This window comes from Nuphar pumila, chromosome 6, assembly GCF_984573655.1.
Source record: "Nuphar pumila chromosome 6, dmNupPumi1.hap1.1, whole genome shotgun sequence".
NCBI classification, from domain to species: Eukaryota; Viridiplantae; Streptophyta; class Magnoliopsida; order Nymphaeales; family Nymphaeaceae; genus Nuphar; species Nuphar pumila.
In genome coordinates this window covers 82,975,715-82,997,752 of record NC_143254.1, presented here as the reverse complement: position 1 = coordinate 82,997,752, position 22,038 = coordinate 82,975,715, and the positions used below count along the sequence as shown (strand labels likewise).

The 22,038-nt window shown below is 37.7% G+C and overlaps 1 pseudogene across 1 annotated transcript in view; it reads right to left on the bottom strand.

The window, feature by feature from the left end:
* Window positions 1-3,559: 3,559 nt before the first annotated feature.
* Window positions 3,560-22,038, bottom strand: part of LOC149834975 (uncharacterized) — a 34,036-nt pseudogene continuing 15,557 nt past the window's right edge. The window contains exons 3-6 of the transcript XR_016432809.1: window positions 7,425-7,722; window positions 5,644-5,751; window positions 3,877-4,112; window positions 3,560-3,797 (exon numbers count right to left, since the gene is read on the bottom strand). The product of XR_016432809.1 is annotated as an uncharacterized LOC149834975 (transcript). The remainder of the gene's footprint in view (window positions 3,798-3,876; window positions 4,113-5,643; window positions 5,752-7,424; window positions 7,723-22,038) is intronic.

Below are 22,038 nucleotides of genomic sequence, written 5' to 3'. Positions count from 1 at the left end.
GGGCCATGACCATTTGGAGGGTTCAGCACCAAAAATACCGTAAATGATGCCCACAACCGTGGACGTTATTGGAGCGTAGGCCCGAAAACAGATCGGATACGAGCTGGATCCGGTCTGATCTGAATATGAATCCGAACTTTGTGCATTTGATCCAAGTCTGAATCTGAACCCAATAAAGATCTGATTATCTGAGATTGAGTCTGGATCCAGACCATATGTGGTGATACTTGATGCAGTAAAACATGCTCCTCAATGTAAAAAAATTAATTGGATCGATTTTTGATCTGAATCCAAATTAAATCCTGCATGAAATACTAATTTGAATCTGAAAATAATCTTATTAAGTGAACCTGACTGATTTGAATGCACATTTGGATCTTACTTAAAGGATCCAAATTTAGAAATAATATGCCAGATTTGGATAGAATAGCCATCCATATCTGGTCCTTTTTCAACCCTAATGGATCGGGCTCAGCTCCAAAACCCAATGAGGAATTTGTAAGGATATTTTAGATGTGCATCTTATAAGGGTAAAGAAACAATTAGATCTGGATTTGGTAAAGTGTGGATCCAAATATGATTATGCTACATCTGAGTCTATAGGATTTAGTAATGCCTACATTCAAGTTGTTTAAATCATCCATCTCTTCTGAAGTCTCAACTCAATGGCATCCATATGCCTAGGATTGACAATGGATTAGGAAAAACAAGGGGTGTCAACGAGTTGGGTATGATCCGGTCTTGACCTGTACCAGATCCAGTAAGTTTTGGGTAATAAAGAGCGAGTTCTGGTTAGTTAAGCAGGTCGGACCCATAAGATCCAATTAGCACTTGGAGTCGGATATCATTTACGAAATTTCATACCGGACCCAGGATTCACCCAAGTTCCCAATACGAACCACAAATTTCTAATGTAAAAAAAGCATTAAAAAAATTATCATTCTACAAGGCCTGGTCCTAGTTTGGTTTATGTTATCCTTATAGGACCTGGATGTAGGGTTGTCTATGGTAGGTTCAATCAGACCCTGAGTCCCCGACCCAGTACCAGCACCTCAAAGTCAGATTCGGTTCTGAATCAACCCAGGTCTAGAAAAGGTCGGACCCGTTAACATCTTATCTAAAGTATTACCATATAGTCGAATTACATAAAACCTTCTACATCTAATTAACCAATTAAGTCAGATCAAACGTCCAAGCATAGCATTAAGGTAAGTTGAGTAAGATGGGATATCAGAAATCAAGGAGAAACAAAGAAGAAAAAAAATGCATCATTTTCTTCATCTTTTTCTCTCTTTTTTTACGACAAAGTCCCCCGTCAAAGCAGGCAGTCTTCGAGTGGGGTACCAACACCCAAGACCTTACGGAGCCCCACCAGCTAAAGGCACCCACACACTCTGTGGGTGTTGAACCTGGAACGAGAGGGTCTCTTTTTGTTTTATCCATGATTTCATCAACACATGCAACATGAGGAACAAGTTGACATCACCCCCAATGGGTTGCCTAATGACACTTTTTTTTTTTTTAGTTTTACTTGGAGAAACTGCTCCAGGCGCAGAGACCTAACCATGATAGCTCAGCCTGCCGTCCTATGGTCTCTGTCCAAGTCGTCGTAAAACTCCGAGGGCTTGCCCCTCTACCCCAGGGAGTCACCAAGCTTCGGCTTACGCAGAGGGGCGATGCCCATGGGATTTGAACCTACACTGCTGGTCTAACAGTCTAAGCCCCATCCCACTATGCCAAACCTCTTGGGTCTTCCTTACAACACTTTCATAATGCATGTAGTGGACCAGGTACTTAGCAAAGTTACTGGGCCGTGAGTTCTGGATCTTCTGTCCATTGGCAGACCCAGAGAAAATCACTATACAACACGCGGCCGTTGCGTTCAGCGATTTTCTGTGTATTGTGTGGGCCGAGTACTTTGTTCAGCACTTGGCTTGAGTTCTGGATCTGCTCTCGTTACCAGCAAGGCTAGAAAAGTCTCTAACGAAGGGACAGAGCCGCCCAGGTTGGACAAAGTGTCTGATGATCTGATCAACTAAGGACCCTATCAGAGTCCCCAGTGAGCCCCAAACTATAACTCCCCTCCATCTTTTGAACACCAACAAAAATATAAATCCAATCTCTCTCTCTCAATAAGTAAATCAGAATCCTAAGTGGGAACAGATTTATATATGAGCATGGCGTACACGCTATTTTTTTTTTCTTTTTTTAATTCCGACCATACAGGAGCTTTACACAATCAAATTAGTTGAGATCGGTCACCGAGGGGGTTGACATAGTGGGGTGGATTAGACAGGCAGTCAAGATTCGATTCGATGCCCAGCATAAGCCCTGGGTGCAAGTGTCCTAGCCTCTGAGTTTTACACTTTTGGGACGACGATCATAGGTGTGGCCAGCTAAGCCTGCGTCTTCCATCCCAAACTAGGTTTCTTCAAGTAATAAACCAAAAAAAAAAAATGGGGACCGACCTTTGAATCATCTGATTCTGACACATTTTTTTTAAAGGTTGAAAACTCTGACCCACAAAATTTTAAATTTTGAATATTATAAAATCATTATTTTTATCGAAAAACACAAACCAAAAACTGGTTCTTAACAAATGAAACATGACCATCCAACCATAGGAAGGTATAAACCATCAAAACCACTTTTTTTTATTTTATTTACACAGTGAAACCGCCCCTAGGAACTGTGCTGGCTCTACCTGACGTAGTTACGATCACTGTCCTAACAGTGTAAAACTTCGGGCTCACCCCTTACCCTCGGGGAGTCACAAAACCACTTTCAAGAATTAATTTCAAAAGTTTTTTTTAGCTAACATGATTTCAAAACCTAAGAACCGGGTCTTGTAGCAAAATTTTTCAATGATTACGTAGGATTTTATAATGTTGCTAAGAATCAACGGTTTGAAAATTTTGAAGTTTTTTAGATCATAAAAATCCAATCTATGCATAAAAAAGTTTCGCAATAAGAGTCGGTTTTTAGGTGTTTTATAATGAAATCACACCTGTGGTTAGATTTGCCAAAACTGTATTTAAATGTGATTTGGACGGTTTGCATATTCCTTTGATTAGACGATGCTCTCTCTCTCTCTCTCTCTCTCTCTCTATATATATATATATATATATATATATATATATATATATAGTCACTAGAAATATGAGAACTGCAATGTGAACTGGGAATTTCCAACATTTTTTTTGCAAATCCAACCATTTAAATGTGTCCAGCATGGTGAATTTGCTAGGAATCAATTGTTGGAACGTGTATTTTCGACAAAAAAATATGATTTTTGGATGCTTGAATATTTATGAAGATTATAAGCTGTAGATTTTAAAGCCTTAAAAAATCTTGTTTATGTGTCATAATTGGATGATTCAAGAGCTGGTTCTTATAAAACCAAGCATTTAGATCATCCATATGATTAGATTTAATAGAAAAGAACAAAAACTCCATGAAAATTGCAGTTCACATGGTAGTTCTCATATTTTCAGTTCACATTCTAGTGACTATAAATAGATCAAGTCATTCATCAACTCCCAATAAAGGAGGGATAAGATACACTAGGGAGCATCATATCACAAAACGCCCAGTCTGCATATAGTACATGAAAGCACTTATAGATATCGAATGCGTATCTGAACCGACATAGAACATACATGATATACCTGCAGAAGTCAACTCAGGCATCGTGACCATTGGGAGCACTCAAATCTGTTTCTCCAGACAAAGACAATAGCTCCATTAGCTCCAGCCTGTACTCCAGCCCTCTAAGGTGATGGCCCAATAGCATGCACCTGGTAATAACAATAAATTTTGTTAAAACAAGGACAAAACTTAGAATTCTTAATCATCTCAATGGAGGGCTGGGCAAACCAAAATAGTAGGCGTGCAAGATAATCACGAGTGACAAAAACAAGCGGTTGAAACTGCAGGGAGGTATTCTCAATTATTTCAGCATTATCTTCATTCTTTGACCTCAGACTAGCACTTCCATCCTGTTTAGGGGACTTTGTTTGCATTTTAGGAGATAGTGTTGCCAGGAGGCCATGGATGACACTGCGAATTGTTTCTTGCAACTCCAAGGAAGTTGGTTCTGATAATTCGGCAACCTGAAAATAAAAACAAAAAGAGCAGGAAACAAGTTGTTTCAGAAAGAATTTAGTCAGAGAAGATAAAAATCCGAAACAGTCTTAGACTCTTAGTCATGTTGCCAGTAAGAAATTTTGATAAATTTTCAGTAATTCCAGAATTAAGACAAATCTGAAAGATAGTTGCATAAAAGATTTCATGCTTACAAGCAATAACTTTCTTTTATTGAAGTTGTGGGGATAAAGGTTTATACACCCAAGTATTAAAGTGCATGATGATCATAACTATTTCATCATGCAAAAATGCATATACCATTCTTGGCTACATTCCCTTTCGTGTATCTATCGGTGCCTATGCTGCCAACCAATTGCATGGCATGAGAAAGAATTTTCTGCTTAATATGCTTCAGCAAAAAACTATTAACAATAGACCAATCCAATTTCAGGAAGTTATGCACATGTTTGTTCTGAAATTTGTTGTACATATTCCCATCTTACTGGTTAATTCTGATGCACGTTAAGTAAGAGACTTCATCTTTGAGTTGCAGGCTGTGTGGAGCAGATACTACACATCGTCAAGAGTCTGGTGTGATGTTGACAACTTGGTCTAAAGGCATGTCTACTTCTGATATCCAGGATATAATTTTTGATCCAATAGCCATTATTTTGTCTTCATTCTGCAAAGTCTACTGAACCAGTTCTTGTTTAGTGGAGCAAAATTAGCATCTTTTAGGCTTGACGACAGGTTGGACTTGCTAAACACTAAAAATGACCTTAACCTTCTCTTTCTCTTTCCTCATGCATTTTAGCCATGAACCTGTTGGGCGTGTGTGTGTGGAGAGAGAGAGGGAGGGAGAGAGAGAGAGGTTGTCTATAAGAGTTCTAATTTCGAGCATGAAAAAGGAAAACCACGAAAGCTAATCATAATGGGATGTGAATCAGTGATTAACAATAGCCCTTTGTAAACATGTTTCACAGCCCACCATACTCTATATATTTAGTGATAGAGAAAAGATAAATTTAATCATATAATTACAAAGGATTTGCATTGTCAAAAATATTTTCAAGAAACAAGCAAATGTAAAGCGATTAACAAGTCTGTAAGGCTAGCAGTTGAATTATAATGCACAAATTCCAGCCCAATACACAGTTCCGAATAAATTCCTCATGATCCCATGGAAATTTACATGGAATTCAGAATAGGCAGATCTGGTCGACTTGATGTTCATCCAAATTGAGCGCTTCTGAAGTGATTACTCATGATTTTGGAATTTCAAGTAGGACATTTCACACGGCCATTCCTATGTAGACTTGGAGTTCATGAACCATTATTTAACATACGGAGTCTGCCCCTGATTCCTCATGGCCTACAAGTCATAACTAATCAAATGCATATAGAAATGAACTATACAAATAGTGAAATAAAAACTACTGAATCATCATGACACAAAACCAAACAATTGGAGGCAGTGCCAATGGGCACTGGCTAACTCAAAAATTGTGTACCATGGTAAATATTATGGGCATTCATGCAAAACAAGATAAGGCAAACCTTTTCTGGTTCCAATGACCTCAAGTAGTCCAAGAGATTGTTTTTCTCCTCCCCAACAAAATGCGGCATCTGAAGAGCAGCATTCTTCCTTTTGATCTCATGAAGTTCCTGTAACAAGAATAGACAAATTTTGCACAAAATGTGTATTACAAAAATATTAGATCATCAACATTCTGCCATTGTATGAGGACAAGAAATAAGAACACGAAAGAGTGACCTAGAGAAACCATAGGGTTGAAAATGGAAAACCAACCAGTTAACAGAAGATACCACAAGAATATGCCAAAATTGCTAAGATATATGAACACAATATGTTGACAAAACTTGCAAGTAATCATGAAGAACATGGATGTGGGGTCCAAGAAAATGAACCTTGATCCATATCAAATACAATCACATATTTTAAGTAATACCTCTTTAAAGACGAAATTTTGATGCGTCCACAGCATATATTTTGTGAAATATCCACCAAGCAAAATGGAAGCACCCAGAATGGTATGATATACATGCTAAGTTCTATTAAACGGAAAACCAAAACTTACACATAAAAAGAATGCTACCAAGTGATTCAAGATTTTAAAAGCTCATCATTAGTGGAGTGGTGAGTATCTCTACACATGAAGAAGCACATGCATTATAGAAATCCATGAAGATCTAAACCTTCCATTCGCTATTACCATCATATTAGATGGTATCTAGTAGCTTCAACTAAACCATGTTTAACAAGTTAGTGTAAATTTGTTACACATTCCAATTGACTTATTGATAAGTCAACCGACCAAATACACAAAACAAGGCACATAAGATACTCCCAATAAACCAAAATCCGAAAGAGTGGGAATATGGTATTCTGCATAGCAGAGGTCAACTTCAGAGAAAGGCAATGCCATTTAATGATCAGAGAAATCTTATTCGCAGACCTCTGTCAAAAAAATGTTCTTAAAAAAAACCTGTTTGAAAAAACAGTTATTTCGGAAAAATATTAAGCCTCACAAAATGAAGTTATAGATGAAAGCAGTCCATGTATTATCATCATTTTATTTGAGGTAAGAAAGGTATCTTAGCTCTCCCTTTACTATGAGTGCCATGATATCTGATAATTGGTAACGAACATTCACAAGACTAACTCTCAGCCATCATCATGAAAGAGGCACTTGGTGACTAGCAAGGCAAGAAATGAGAATGCAAAGAAGAAAGAAAAGAGTCATTTAAGGGAAATTTAAATATAAACCAATATTCACATTTTATGCATGCCATATGTAACATACAAAGGCCCCAAAGGGGTTTGGCGTAGTGGGATGGGGCCTAGGCTGCTAGGCAGGTAGTCTAGGTTCAAATTCAAATCTCATGGGTGTCACCCCTTGTGCAAGCTGAAGCATGGTGACTCCCTGGGGGCAAGGGGTAAGCCCACAGAGTTTTACGCTGCCAGGACAGTGACCGTAAGTATGGCAGACAGAGACAGCATGGCCAGGTCTCTGCTCTCGGGGGAGGTCTCTCCGTGTAAATATAAAAAAAATGTAACATATAGAGAAAAAACAGAGAAGGCCAAAGCATCCTAGTGAAACTTAAGAAGTAAGAACTGATCCTAGACAACTGTTAAAACTTAAAAGTCAGCAGAAAGTTCATTGATGCATCATGCACATATGCTTCCAAAAATTAGATTATATCAGACAGACCCACAAATCTTGCAGCTCGAACCATCTACTAAAAAACGCAAAGACAAAAGAGGTTCTTCACTAAATTTTTTCTCTGAAAAATGACACAAAGGCTGAAGCACCTACACGTTTTGCTGAAGACAAACGAGATTGCAAGCGAAGAATATATTCCCGAACATCAGGGGTTATTTCCCCAAGTCCCAAGTCATTTAGCTTCTCATAGGATGGATCTTCCTCAGAAATTTCAGATTAAACTAAAAGATTATTTCCTCCAGGAAACTCAAAGGATTTAAAGTTTCCATCAACCAGTGTTGGGCGATCATTACTTATCACATCTTCCTGCTTCTGATCGGAAGTGGAATCTTCAGATACATCCAGGTTATTTTGAAGACAAAGACTATACTCCGCATTCCGCAATGTATACCTGAAAGGTAACACATCGATGAAAAAAGATATCACAAAATCTATATATATCCCTCATGTACTGTTTTGCAGTCCACTCAAGCAATATTAATCAATACACATCCTAAAGTAATAACAGCATGAAGTATAAAATAAAATAGAAAGCAAAAGCACCCAAGCAATGAACAAGAAATCATCAAATGAAAAGCCAAAAGACTTCGAAAAAAAGGCGTCGCAGGAGCGGTACACAGAGTAGGAACCTCCTAGCAGATCATGTAACAGAATTGGTTCTTTACTATTTTTAATCGGTAGTAGCAAGCTTCTTAATATTCACAGCACTCAACATCAATTTTTGCCAACAAGAAGCATCTTCAAAAGCAGTTCAAGCAATGTAATCCGCATAACATTTTTCTTTTATTTAAATTTTAAAAGTCAGGAAGATTTACAGTTCAAGCAATGCAATCACAAGAAACTCATTTATTGGGTATAAATGTTTGCATATTTTATGATAACAAATTCCCCTGTTGATACCAATATGAGAATTTCGTTGGGGCGTTCCCTACTGAGCGACACGCTGTACTCTATAGGCCCGGAGGCAGTGATAAATGGGCAAGGGTTGCTAGGTCGTCGTCCGGAAGCGACGCGTCACACCGGCGCCCGGGTGTGGTGTCAAATAGGCAAGGGTTCCCTCACTTTGTTGGACGGGTGGGGGTAAAGAAGTTAGTCCAAGACCATAAAATTAGGTTAGCCACTTGGAACATAGGATCTTTAACTGGTAAGTTGGTAGAGTTAGTAGATGTTATGTGTAGGAGAAAGATTGATATTTTATGTCTACAAGAGACCAAATGGGTAGGTGAGAAAGCAAAAGTGCTAGAACCTTGGGGATATAAGATTTGGTATACAGGAATAAATAGGAATAGGAATGGAGTAGGGATTGTTATGAGTCGTGAGTTTATAGATAATGTAGTTGAGGTCCGTAGGAAGGGTGACAGGATTTTACTTATTAAATTAGTATTAGGTACAAATATTATTAATATTATTAGTGTTTATGCACCTCAAGTAGGTTTAGATGATTCCATTAAGCGTCAATTTTGGGAAGATTTAGATGGAGTAGTACAAGGGATATCTTATGGAGAAAGGCTTTTCATCGGCGGTGACCTTAATGGACATGTAGGCATTAGTAGGGATGGATTTGAGAGTATCCATGGAGGCTATGGTATAGGAGAAAGAAACGAAAGTGGAGAAAGGATTTTAGATTTTGGTTTGTCCTATGATATGATCTTAGCAAACACTTGGTTTAGGAAGAGGGAGTCTCACCTAGTAACATTTAAAAGTGGGGTTAATACGAGTCAGATAGATTTTTTCCTACTTAGAAAGAGAGATAGGGGTTGTTGCATCGATTGTAAGGTTATACCGGAAGAAAGTGTAGCTACACAACATAGAGTCTTAATTTTAGATCTTAGAATTAGATAATACCGCAAAAGGGATAGACATATGATAGATCCTAGAATTAAGTGGTGGGCACTGAAAGAAGCTAAACAAGAAATGTTTGTAGAGCGGGTAGTTAAGGAAGTTGATTGGTGTCTCGAGGAGGATTCAGAATCTATGTGGAATAAGATAGCGGGTGGCATGAGAAAGGTGGCTAAGGAGGTATTGGGTGAGTCTAAAGGCGGTGCACCGCTAGGTAAGGATACATCGTGGTGGAACGAGGATGTCAAATTAGCTATTAAGGTTAAAAGATAGTGTTATAGAAATCTAAGAAAAAATCGTGATAATGAGAATTTGGAGAAGTATATGATAGCAAAGAAGGAAACTAAAAAAGTAGTTCGGAACGCGAGAGATAAGGTATATAAGGAGGTTTATGACAAGTTGGATACCAAAGAGGGTGAGAAGGATATTTATAGGCTTGCAAAGATGAGAGATAGGAAATCGAGGGATCTGGGTATGGTTAGATGTATCAAAGATGAAACACAAAGGGTTTTAGTCAAAGATGAGGAGATTAAGGAGAGATGAAAAGATTATTTTGATAAGCCATTTAATGAAAGTCATGCTCAGGATCTTGGAGACTTTTCAATTCCTTTTCATGAGATGAATCGTGACTTCATTTGCAAGATTCAAAAGAAAGAAATTGCAGAGGCTTTGAAGAAAATGAAATCAAGAAGGGCAGTTGGCCCAGATGGTATACCTATCGAGGCTTGAAAATGCTTGGGAGAGAAAGGTTTAGAATGGTTGACAAATCTTTTTAACAAGATTTGGCGGACAAATAAGATGCCTAATGAGTGGAGGAAGAGTACTTTGGTGCCTCTATATAAGAATAAGGGTGATATACAAGATTGCACAAACTATCGTGGTATAAAACTCATGAGTCATACTATGAAACTTTGGGAGAGGGTGATTGAGTCTAGGTTGAGGAAGATTGTCATGATATCGGATAATCAATTTGGTTTTATGCCTGGAAGATCAACTATGAAAGCTATACATCTTCTTAGACAACTTATTGAGAGAAATAGAGAGAGGAACAAAGATTTGCATATGGTTTTTATTGATTTGGAGAAGGCTTACGATAGAGTACCTAGGGACGTTCTCTGGTGGACAATGATGAAGAAATGTGTTTCTCTCAAGTACATTAGTATGATTAAAGATATGTATGAAGGAGTAGTAACCAATGTCCGCACTTGTGGAGGGGTGACAACCAATTTTCCTATAACGGTTGGGTTACATCAAGAATCTGCTTTAAGCCCTTTCCTATTTGCTATAGTGATGGATGAGCTTATGAGATCAATTCAAGAAAATGTGCCGTGGTGTATGTTGTTTGCTGATAATATTGTTTTGATTGATGAGTCTAGAGCTGGGGTTAATGCTAAGTTAGAATTATGGAGACAGACATTGGAAGCAAGAGGTTTTAAGTTGAGTAAGAGTAAGACAGAATACATGGAATGTCGATTTAGTAAGCAACGAAGTAGTGATGGGAGTGTAGTGAAGCTTGGTGAGCACGAAATACCGGTGGATGATTCTTTCAAATATTTGGGATCTATCATTCAAAAGTATGGAGAAATTGATGGAGATGTAAATCATAGGATAAAGGTTGGGTGGATGAAATGGAAGAGTGCAACTGGAGTGTTGTGCGATCGTAGAATGCCATTGCGGTGAAGGAAAAGTTTTATAGGACGACTATTAGGCCCGCTTTACTATATAGTACAGAATGTTGGGCTGCCAAGAGACATCATATTCAAAAAATGAGTGTAGCTGAGATGCGTATGCGGAGATGGATGTGTGGAAATACAATAAAAGATAAGATTCAGAACGAGGAGATACGTAAGAAGGTAGGCGTTGCACCCATTGAAAATAAGATGAGAGAGAATCGTTTACGGCGGTTTGGACATATTCGACGAAGGCCTAATGATGCTCCAGTTAGAAGGATGGAGAAATGGGAAAATATATTAGTTAAAAGAGGTCGGGGTAGGCCTAGGAAGACATGGATGGAGGTGATAAGAAAGGATATGAATGCTTTAAACCTCACCGAGGACATGGCATTGGATAGAAATGAATGGAGGAGAAGGATTCATGTGGAAGACCCATAATGATTTTCTTTGTTGGTTCATATCGCCGACCCCAATTGTTTTGGGATGAAGGCGTAGTTGTTGTTGTTGTTGTAAATTCCCCTGTTGATGCAACAAAAATCAAATCGATGATGATCAGTTTCATACACTACCAAGGCAGGGTACAAAGTAATTCCGAGGTGACTTATGAGAATTATTATGCTTCATTGTTTTTCATAATGTAACAAAGTTCATAGTGATATTGGATTGACTAATAGCATATTTTCAGAAATGCAGAGAGAAAGCAAACCTCAACTTTATTGCAACACTGCATCTATGTCACATGCATACAGATGCATGAGTGGGGCCACAACGCGGATACACTTAGTACAAAACGATAGTTTCCAAAAATTAAGACACGGGCACACGGCTTAAATAAGTACATTTAGGAACATCAAATAATGAAACTAAGTTGAAATTGAAATAAATGTAACTGATGACAAATAAAAGAAAAATAACTCAAGTGAATATGAAATAAGTAAATGACACAATGTTGACTGTGTGTGAAACTGGCTTGACTATGTCGATGAAGTGTCGTATTGTGTCCATGAAGTGTCCGAGTGTTGTGTTGTGTCGATACGGAATACACATGCTAAGTGAAGTCTCTACATCACACATCGATCTGTTTCATACATCACCAGTTCAAATTGTATAATATAACTGGCAATTTTTAAATGGTCAAAACCAGAAACTTGTCATAATTCATTTGATATTTTGGCCATTTAAGGCCTTTTTTGTGTTCATATTCCCTCCACCCCCCCTCTCTCTTTCTTCTTCCTCTCTATTTCTAAGGTCTTCAACATCCTCAAAAATTCAGCTCAGGTAAATAATGAATCCTCTATTAAAATGTAAAATGTAACATATATAATATATAATATTATATTATTATATATATTTTTAATATATTTTTTATTTTACATTTCTTTCTCTTTTTATTTTATTTATTATCTAGTTCATTTAGAACTAGATACTATAATCTAGTCAAGTCCCAACTAGGACTTGACTAGAATATAGTTGTTGGACCTAGTCCAACGCAGAGTTACCAGTGGAGGAAGCGGGAGCGGGAAGCGAGGCACTTTAAAAAATTTAGGAAGCGGGGAAGCATGGGACCACTTAGAAGAAAATTCCGAGCCGTCTCGGAAGCGACCTAGGAAGCGAACCGAAAGCGAGGGGGAAGCGAAAAAAATGGGGAAAGCGAGGGGGAAGCGTGGGGGAAACGTGGGGGAAGCGCACTTCCCATAAAAGGGAAGCACACTTCCCAAAAAAGGGGGACGCTTCCCCTCACGCTTCGGGGAAGCGCGCTTCCCCTTTTGCCTAGGCGCTTCCGGTAACTCTGGTCCAACGGCTATATTTATACTCTCAAGGAGAGCTCTAAATCCTCTCCCTCTTGTATAAATAGGGGTCATCCCCCTTTATTGTATATCAATGCTTTTTAAGCATTTCTTGTGAAAAAATAAAGATTTATTATTTTAGTGTATTCTTTCGTTTTTACCCTTTTATGGGTTGTGTTTGAGGTGTCTCCAATAGATACTCTTTCAAATTGTGGAAGACCACCATTTCATTATATCCTCCAAGGTGCAAAAGACTATAACTTACAATTTTACAAATGAAAGAAGGGAACTTACATAATGGCACAATTGAGGCTTGTGAAAAAGAATAGACTGAACATAAGAAAAAAGTGTTCAGATCAAACTAACACACTCGTGTTTTCTCAAGTCACATGGACTCCCATGCAGCTATGCTGGAAATTTCGGTACACTTTTTTAATTTAAGGATGTGTTAAGACCAAAGAGGCAATCTTCTCCATTATAGACAACAAAAGACTGCTTAATCAGGTTATGATCAGTCATCAACATTGATTAAATCAATCAACAACAGGTATAAATGGCCCACTTAAGGCAATTCTTCACATGTTACTTGTTGACAAAAACACTGGAAGAAAGAAAAAAAATAACTACTTATCCTCAATCTTCTCATCAAAAGAAGGTGACAACATCACCTACTGATGGTAAATCAGCAGATTAAAAGAGTCGAAGTGTTAACAAGACATATTTCTTGCATTAAGGACCTTTACAAGACAACCAGGAAGAGTGCTGGCTTTCTTCCATTTAGGGAAATAAACAGGTTTAAAAGCTCAAATTTGAAAGGATCTAGGTTAATCCAACCTCCAAGGATAGTTAACAGACTTGAAAGAGACCTATTTAGCTCACTATAAATTCCATTACTTTTTGTCAAATGGTGCTTTCCTAAAAGATAATCTAATTTCACCTTGTGTGTTCAAGTATGAAAAGGAAGAACTGATTATCATATTGCTTGCTCTCCTAATTGCAACCATAGATACATGATCCACTAGTTCTCTAACAACTAGAAATTACATTATGAGTTCTACTGACTGCAACTCATCCCAATTCGCAAAACTTTGATAGCAGAAGCCTGCAATTGGTAGTCATACACAGCTAATGTACATAATCCAAAGGCACCTTGAGTGACCCTTATGTAGTTAAAATCCCGCCTATCCTCCCTGTTAAGAATGTGTATCTAATATATATGTATATATATAGTCATCTTTTGTAATTTCTAAATGAATGTAAACCAAAATACCCATCAGGGGTATTTTAGTCTTTTCACATTGTAATAGTGGTCAGCCCATTAGGGGTGTTTTTTTTTCTTTATTTTATTTTTTGTTATTTTATTGGAGCATGAGCTGATGGGACAGCTCCAACTAGCTGTTGGAGCTGCTCCCAACAGTCATAAAGGGAGCCCGCCCAACAGCTAGTTGGGCTTCCCCACTTCCCTCTCTTGTGGTTATAAATAGGGGTTCAACCCTTATAATCTTTAATGCTTTCTCAAGCATTTTGTAATATCAAAAGCATTTATTTTTACTCTTGGCCCTTGTGTGGGTGATGTGCATTGATCCATAAGTGGTTCCTTGTAGCCTTGTAGGTTGGTTGTATTCTTGTAAGCCCATAAGAGGCTCTCATTTGCTTTTATTCTTATTTCATTTCATGGTATCAAAACCTTAGTGCTCTTGGGTTGTGTGCAGCTGGACCTGGAATCGATCTCAAAGGTACATCCGAAAGACCTGTCTCTTCTCGATTTTCTCTTCTAAGTCAAGAAAATTCCTTTCTTTTTCTTCTGTCTGTTTCCTCAACCTCGTCTGAATTTTTATTCCTCATTTTTCTTCTCGATCAGATCTGACGTTAATCAGATCTGACGGTAATCAGATCTGCCTCATCTTACCTCTTCTTTGTCTCTTAATCTCGATCAGATCTGACGTTAATCAGATCTGATCAAACCTTCTTCTCTAATTTATCTGAGTTAACCTAGTTCAGATTTTCGATCTCAACCCCTTCATTAAATCCCTTCTCTCATTCTTCAATCTGTCGTCAATATACATTGTTTATTATTTTTCGATCAGAGCGTAATCTAATCTCGTAATCGGGTCTTTTTTGATCCAGCTACATCCCGGATCAGACCTGACTAGGCAGATCTGACGTTACCCTCATTTCTAACATTTTATCTCTTTTAGCTTGAAAGCACTGCATCAATACCGAGTGTGAATTCCTATTCACATTTCTTTTTTTATGGTTTTCATATCCAGCATTCATTCTTTTCTGAAAATCAGAAATCTGATAGATATTCAATATCTGTTTTAAATCAGCCATTGACCTAAATTAGTTTCTGAAAAAAAAAAGAGTTACAGATACTGTAGACAGGTTGTGCTGGACACACTCTTAATACTGTGAAACATGGATTCACTTCCTACTCAGTCGGTCCTTTCTTCAAGCTTCTTCAGTCAACTCGTGTCTGAAAAATTAAACAATTGTAACTTCTTGACTTGGAAGAGGCAAATCATACCTTTCATTAGGAGTCAGGATCTCTCCGAACATCTGGATGGATCTGTTCCAGTTCCTCCCGAATTCATATCACGAGAAGAAAGAGACAACAAAGGAGAATCTACTGCGGTATATGTTAGAAATCCTGAGTTTGTAGCTTGAAAGAAAAGAGACCAAGCGCTGGTTGCTTATATTACATCTACACTGTCTCAAGAGGTACTCGTAGCAATTCCAGATGACTGCACTGCCATGCAACTTTGGAACAAACTTGTTCAGACATACTCATAGGTTTCTCAGGCCAGGATTATGTTTCTTAAAAGAGAATTTCAAATGTTAAGAAAGGATTCTATGACCATCATGGAATACTTGAACAAAATAAAGGTTATCACAGATCAACTAGCAGTTGTTGGATGTGCAGTAACTGATAAAGATCTGGTACAACAAACTCTCAATGGATTGGGACCCGACTATCATATGATTGTTACTTCCTTGTTATGCTTACCTGAGTTGCCCAACTTTGAAGATCTGCGTGCAAAATTATTACAATATGAGATGAACCTAAAGGGGTTTTCTGAAGAATCATCTATGCATACTGGGGCACAAGAAGTTCTTGCTACAGGGGTTACTTATGCACAAGGACGAGGAAGTTATGATATCAAGGGAAAAGGAGGACAAGGGAGAAGTGGTCAAGGAAGTTGTGGATTATTGCCTATACCCAACACATATACCAATCCACAAAGACAGAGGCCAATTCCTACCTGCTTTCTATGTAATAAAAAGGGGCATATCAAAGCTAACTAACTGTTGATTCAATCCCCAAAATAAAGGAAAATCGACACAAACTGAAGGAAAAAGAGGCACAAACAATACAAGGACCAACGGAGAAGTAAAGGAGTTATTGTTGTCAGCTTTAGCAGAATTGAATCTGAAACAAAATGAGCAAGGTACTTGGTACGTGGACTCTGGCGCAGCGACTCATGTTATTGGTGATGCCGGTAAGCTCCTGAAACTTGTTCCTTACATTGGTAGAAGTATTATAGTTACTGGGGATGGATCACACCACTCTATCTCTCATATTGAAAACTCCATTATACCCTTGTCTGAATCTTCTATCAACCTTTCAAAAGTTCTTTATGCTCCTAACATCAAGAAAAACATTGTTTCAGTTTCTACTCCCTCTTCTGTTCTTGTCAAGGATCTCTGCACGAAGGAGACGTTCGCCGTTAGAGGAAAACGACAAGGCAATATGTATGTTTTTCAAGAAGATCCTGTTAAATAATGTAACATAATTCAATATGTAATCTCATAGTTTTAGTTTACTTTTAAGTTTAGTTAGGATTAGGTTAGTTTATTTAACTAGGTTAGGTTTCTTTTTCTTTTTTAGTTTAGTTTTTGGACTTATTTGGCTTTATGCTTTTTTGACCAAAGTCAAAAAACATAAAGTAGAGAGAGCTGTTGGACTCCCAACAGCTCTATTTAGAGCCGTTGGGAGCCCAACACTCCCTCATTCCCTCTCTCCCTTGTATTATAAATATGGGGTGTTACCCCCTTGTAACTTACACTTTTGTAAAGCCCTCTTTTGGGACCCAACATATTGAAGTTGATATTTTTTTACGTTTGTGCATTTGTATCCGTGCCTTTGTGCACTTGTGAGAGTTCTTCTTTTATGCCTTTGTGCACACTTTGTGTTTCTAGTATTGTGTTTATACACAAAATCCTTTTTTATAGAGATTTTCACATGGTATCAGAGCAAGGTTGCTTGAGAAGGAAAGTCTTGTGATTCTTCACAATATTGAGTGCCTCGAAAAGCGTGCCTTCAATTTTTTCGAGATTGGCGTGAAGACTTCTCTTCATCAAATATTTTGGAAGATTACTACAACAAGAGTTAAAATCTCTTTGTGGTACGTATTTTTCTCCTTCATCTTATCTCTCTAATGGGTGAAAAAGACTCTCATTTCTCTCTTGGCTTTAAGCTCAATGGTTCCAATTATCATGTATGGGCCGGAAATATGGAAGCTCATATTAAAGGAAAGGGGCTTTGGGGATATGTTCAAGGTTCCATAACGGAACCCGAACCAAAAATTACGATGGTTGAAAGAGGAGAAATCAAAATTCTTGAAGGAGAAGAAAGACAAAAAGCTCTTGAAGAATATTTAAAGAAACATGAGGAATGGGAAATGAGAAACTTCAAGATCCTATCTTGGATCTTCTCATCCGTTGAAACCAAGATCAATGCCAATATCATCAAATTCAAGAAAGCCTCCGAAGCTTGGCATTATCTTGAAAAGATGTATACTTCACGAGACTTATCTCACAAGTACTATCTTCAAAAGAGGGCCTTGACCCCACAACAAAATGAGATGTCTATTCGTGAGTACTTTGCTGAATTATCCTCTATTTGGGATGAGCTTGCCATGCTTGAGCCCAAGTGGAGTGGCGAAGCTATTGAACTTAGATACAAGCAATTAGAGGAAGATCACTTCTTTAACTTCCTAAATGGTCTTCGACCCGAATTTGAACAAATTTGGTCCTCTCTTCTATCTTCTTTCACATCTCCTTCCATTGAAGATGTTATTACCAAGTTAAGTGGAGAGGAAACTCGTATGGGCATTAGCAAGCAAAATCCAAGTGTTCTTGCAATGCCCACAAATCAAGATGAATGTGATGGAGCTAATGCCGTGTCTAGGCCTGGCAACAACTTGAGGACATATAAACCTCCTCACTTTAAAAACCAAAATCAAGGATACAATGGTGGTCAAGGCGGAAGAAGGGACAATAGCAAAATTGTGTGCCACTTTTGCAAGGAACCCGGTCACATCAAACCGGTTTGTCCTAAATGGAAGAAACTACTTGCAATGGCAACCACATCTCAATCACAAAAAGAGGAATCTACAAGTGGAGCTCTCTCTCTAAATCAAATTATGGAAGCTCTTCAACCTCTTCTTAAGGGAGCTATTTCCGGTGCCGCCGTATCCACTCCTTCTCCTCCAGGTAAAACTTCTTGGCTTTTAGATTCGGGTGCATCTTTTCATATGTCTCCAAACATCTCTTCTCTTTCTGAATATTCTAAAAGTTTATCACCATCTTTTGTTTCAACTGCGGATGGCACTTCTCTTGAAATTAAGGGGATTGGAAACTTTGAAACTCAAATTTTTTTTATTCCCAAAATTAGATTTATACCTAAATTGAATTTGAACTTACTTTCCGTCTCTCAACTCTCGGACCTTGGATGTGACATTCAATTTTCATCTAATAAGTGTTTAATACAGGATCACCGGTCCGGGAAGTTGATTGGGGAAGGCTCTAGGAAGGGAGACTTGTACTATGTGGATTCTCTCCAAATCCCTAAAACCCCTTTTTGTAATGTGGCCCAACATAAAGACATAAATGTTTGGCACAAAAGACTTGGTCATCCCAACATCACCAAGTTATCCTATTTGCATTTTATTAAAAATCTTTGTAAAAATACTTTCTCTTGTAATGATTGTATTCTTGGAAAAATGAGAAGTATGCCTTTTGAACAAATATCTATGTTTACCACAAAACCTTTTGAAATTGTTCATTCGGATGTTTGGAGACCGGCACCCGTCATATCCAAGGGAGGCTTTGCCTATTATGTGATTTTTGTAGATGATTTTTCTCGATATTGTTGGATATATTTCCTTAAACATAAGCACGAAGTGTTTTCATGTTTTAAATCATATCATATGATAATTAAGAATCAATTTAATAGTAATTTAAAGATTTTTAGGACCGATTCCGGAGGCGAATATCTTTTCAATGAATTTAAGAAATATCTTGAAGACTATGGTATTGTCCATCAAAGATCGTGTCCTAAGACCCCACAACAAAATGGGTAAGACGCAAGGAAGCATAGGCATATCATTGAAACCACTAGAACCCTTCTTATTTCCCAAAGTATTCCAAAAAAAATTTGGGCCGAAGCGGCTCTTGCTTCAGTTTATCTTATTAATCGTCTTCCATCCAAAAATTTAGATAAAATATCTCCCTTCGAAACTCTATATGAAAAAGAACCCGATTATAATAGATTGAGAGTTTTTGGTTGTAAGTGCTTTGTCCTTACAGATAAGAATGATAAACTCTCACCTAAAGCCATTCCTTGTGCTTTTCTTGGCTACTCCGAAACCCAAAAAGGGTTTCGATGTTATGATACTAAAAATGATAAGTTATATGTCTCAAGGAATGTAACATTTTTAGAAAATGATAGTGGTTTTGAAAAGAATGAATCTCATTTAGAAATTGCTGACTATTCCTTTCTCTTTGATCTTTTATCTAAAGATGATGATATCTCTAGTGATGATGAATCAACATATAACAGTGACAATGAAGTGGTTGAAATCAACAATAACTCTAACCCTACTACCTCTCAAGAAGAAAATATAACTAGAGACCCTATCACCTATACTCATAGAGATAGACTCCCCTTTAGAAGTGCTATTGAGCAATATAGTGAACCTAGCGAATCTATCCCCTCACATGATTCAAACCCTAGAAGAACCGAGAGAACTAGAAGAACTCCCTCTAGATTCGTATCTTTTGATTCTTTCTCTCCTAAATATCGGGCTTGCTTAAGTGCCATTCACTCATATTTTGAACCAAAAAATTTTGAAGATGCCAAACGATGTATTGAATGGAGAGAAGCCATGGAGAATGAACTCAAAGCGCTTAGGAAAGCCAACACTTGGGAATTTCAAACGCTTCCCAGTGGAAAGAAAACTATAGGATGCCGATGGGTGTTCAAAGTCAAAACAAAGAGTGATGGATCTCTTGAGAGGTATAAAGCTCGTCTTGTAGCTAAAGGGTATAGTCAAGAATACGGGATTGACTATGAAGAGACATTTTCTCCAGTAGCTCGTATGGTTACTGTTAGATGTCTCGTCACCATTGCTTCTATTAGAAAATGGAATATTTACCAAATGGATGTCAAAAATGCCTTTCTAAATGGTGATCTTAATGAAGAAGTCTACATGGATGCTCCACCTGGTATGGAAATTCCTAAAAATAAAGTTCTTCGTCTTCGTAAAGCTCTTTATGGCTTGAAACAAGCTCCCAAGGCTTGGCACGATAGGTTTAACAATGTAATGACTGAAAATGGTTTTACTTCATGCTATACTGACACTGCATTGTTTGTTAAGAAATCTGATGCAGGGATTGTTATATTACTGTTATATGTTGATGATATGTTAATAACAGGTGATGATGTCAAAGGAATCAAGAGCATTAAATCTATCCTGACTTCAAGATTTGAAATGTCAGACTTAGGATTTCTGACATATTTTTGGGGAATTGAGGTTGCCTATTCTCACAGAAGCTATTTTTTGTCTCAAACTAAACTTGCTTGTGACATTCTTGACAGATCAGGAATCACAGATGACAAGGTCTGTGAAACTCCTGAAATAGTAGGTTCAAAGATGAAGATTTATGATGGGATTCTCCTAAAAGATCCCACACCTTACCGGCAACTGGTTGGATCTTTAACGTATCTCAGCATTACGAGGCCTGATATTTCTCATGCTGTACATGTTGCTAGTCAGTTTCAACATGCACCTACTTCAGTTCATATGAGTGCCATTCTCCGCATCATCAGATACATAAAGGGTACAGTAAACAATGGGGTATTTCTATCTTCTTCTTCTGAATTGAAATTAATTGCTTATACTGACTCTGATTGGGGAGGTGACACAAATAACCGTCACTCCACCACTGGTTTTTCTATTTTTTTAGGGGAATCTTTAATTTCTTGGAGATACAAGAAACAACATAAGGTCTCACTTTCATCCACAGAAGCCGAATATAGAGTCATGGCATCTACTACCATGGAGATTGTTTGGATTCACAACTTGCTGGAAGATATGAATATTCAAGTTCAAGGGCCCACAAAACTATGTTGTGATAATAAAAGTGCAATTTATATTGCCAAAAATCACACATTTCATGAGCGCACGAAGCACATTGAGATGGACTGCCACTATATTCGTGAAGAATACTTAAGAAGAACTATAGACCTTCCATATGTTACATCAGAATACCAACTAGCAGACTTCTTCACTAAAGCGTTGTGCTCTCCAAGATTTAACTTCTTGGCAAACTTTCGGTTATGTCACCCTAAGTTTGAGGGGGGTGTTAAATAATGTAACATAATTCAATATGTAATCTCATAGTTTTAGTTTACTTTTAAGTTTAGTTAGGATTAGGTTAGTTTATTTAACTAGGTTAGGTTTCTTTTTCTTTTTTAGTTTAGTTTTTGGACTTATTTGGCTTTATGCTTTTTTGACCAAAGTCAAAAAGCATAAAGTAGAGAGAGTTGTTGGACTCCCAACAGCTCTATTTAGAGCCGTTGGGAGCCCAACACTCCCTCATTCCCTCTCTCCCTTGTATTATAAATATGGGGTGTTACCCCCTTGTAACTTACACTTTTGTAAAGCCCTCTTTTGGGACCCAACATATTGAAGTTGATATTTTTTTACGTTTGTGCATTTGTATCCGTGCCTTTGTGCACTTGTGAGAGTTCTCCTTTTATGCCTTTGTGCATTTGTATCCGTGCCTTTGTGCACTTGTGAGAGTTCTCCTTTTATGCCTTTGTGCACACTTTGTGTTTCTAGTATTGTGTTTATACACAAAATCCTTTTTTATAGAGATTTTCACAGATCCTTCAGCACATATTAGTCCTGCAAACCCAAACTTGAAGCTCCACTCATCGTTGCCTTTTGAGAATTCTATATGTGTTTTTAGTGTCTTTGAAATCAATAAGTCAAATCTTTGGCATGGTCGTCTAGGTCATTGCAGTAGTCATTTCATTGAAAAGCTTGTTTCAAATAACCTCATTCCCAAGTCAAGTTTAGGAATAAATGTCAATGCCAACAAATGTTCTAGTAGTCTCTT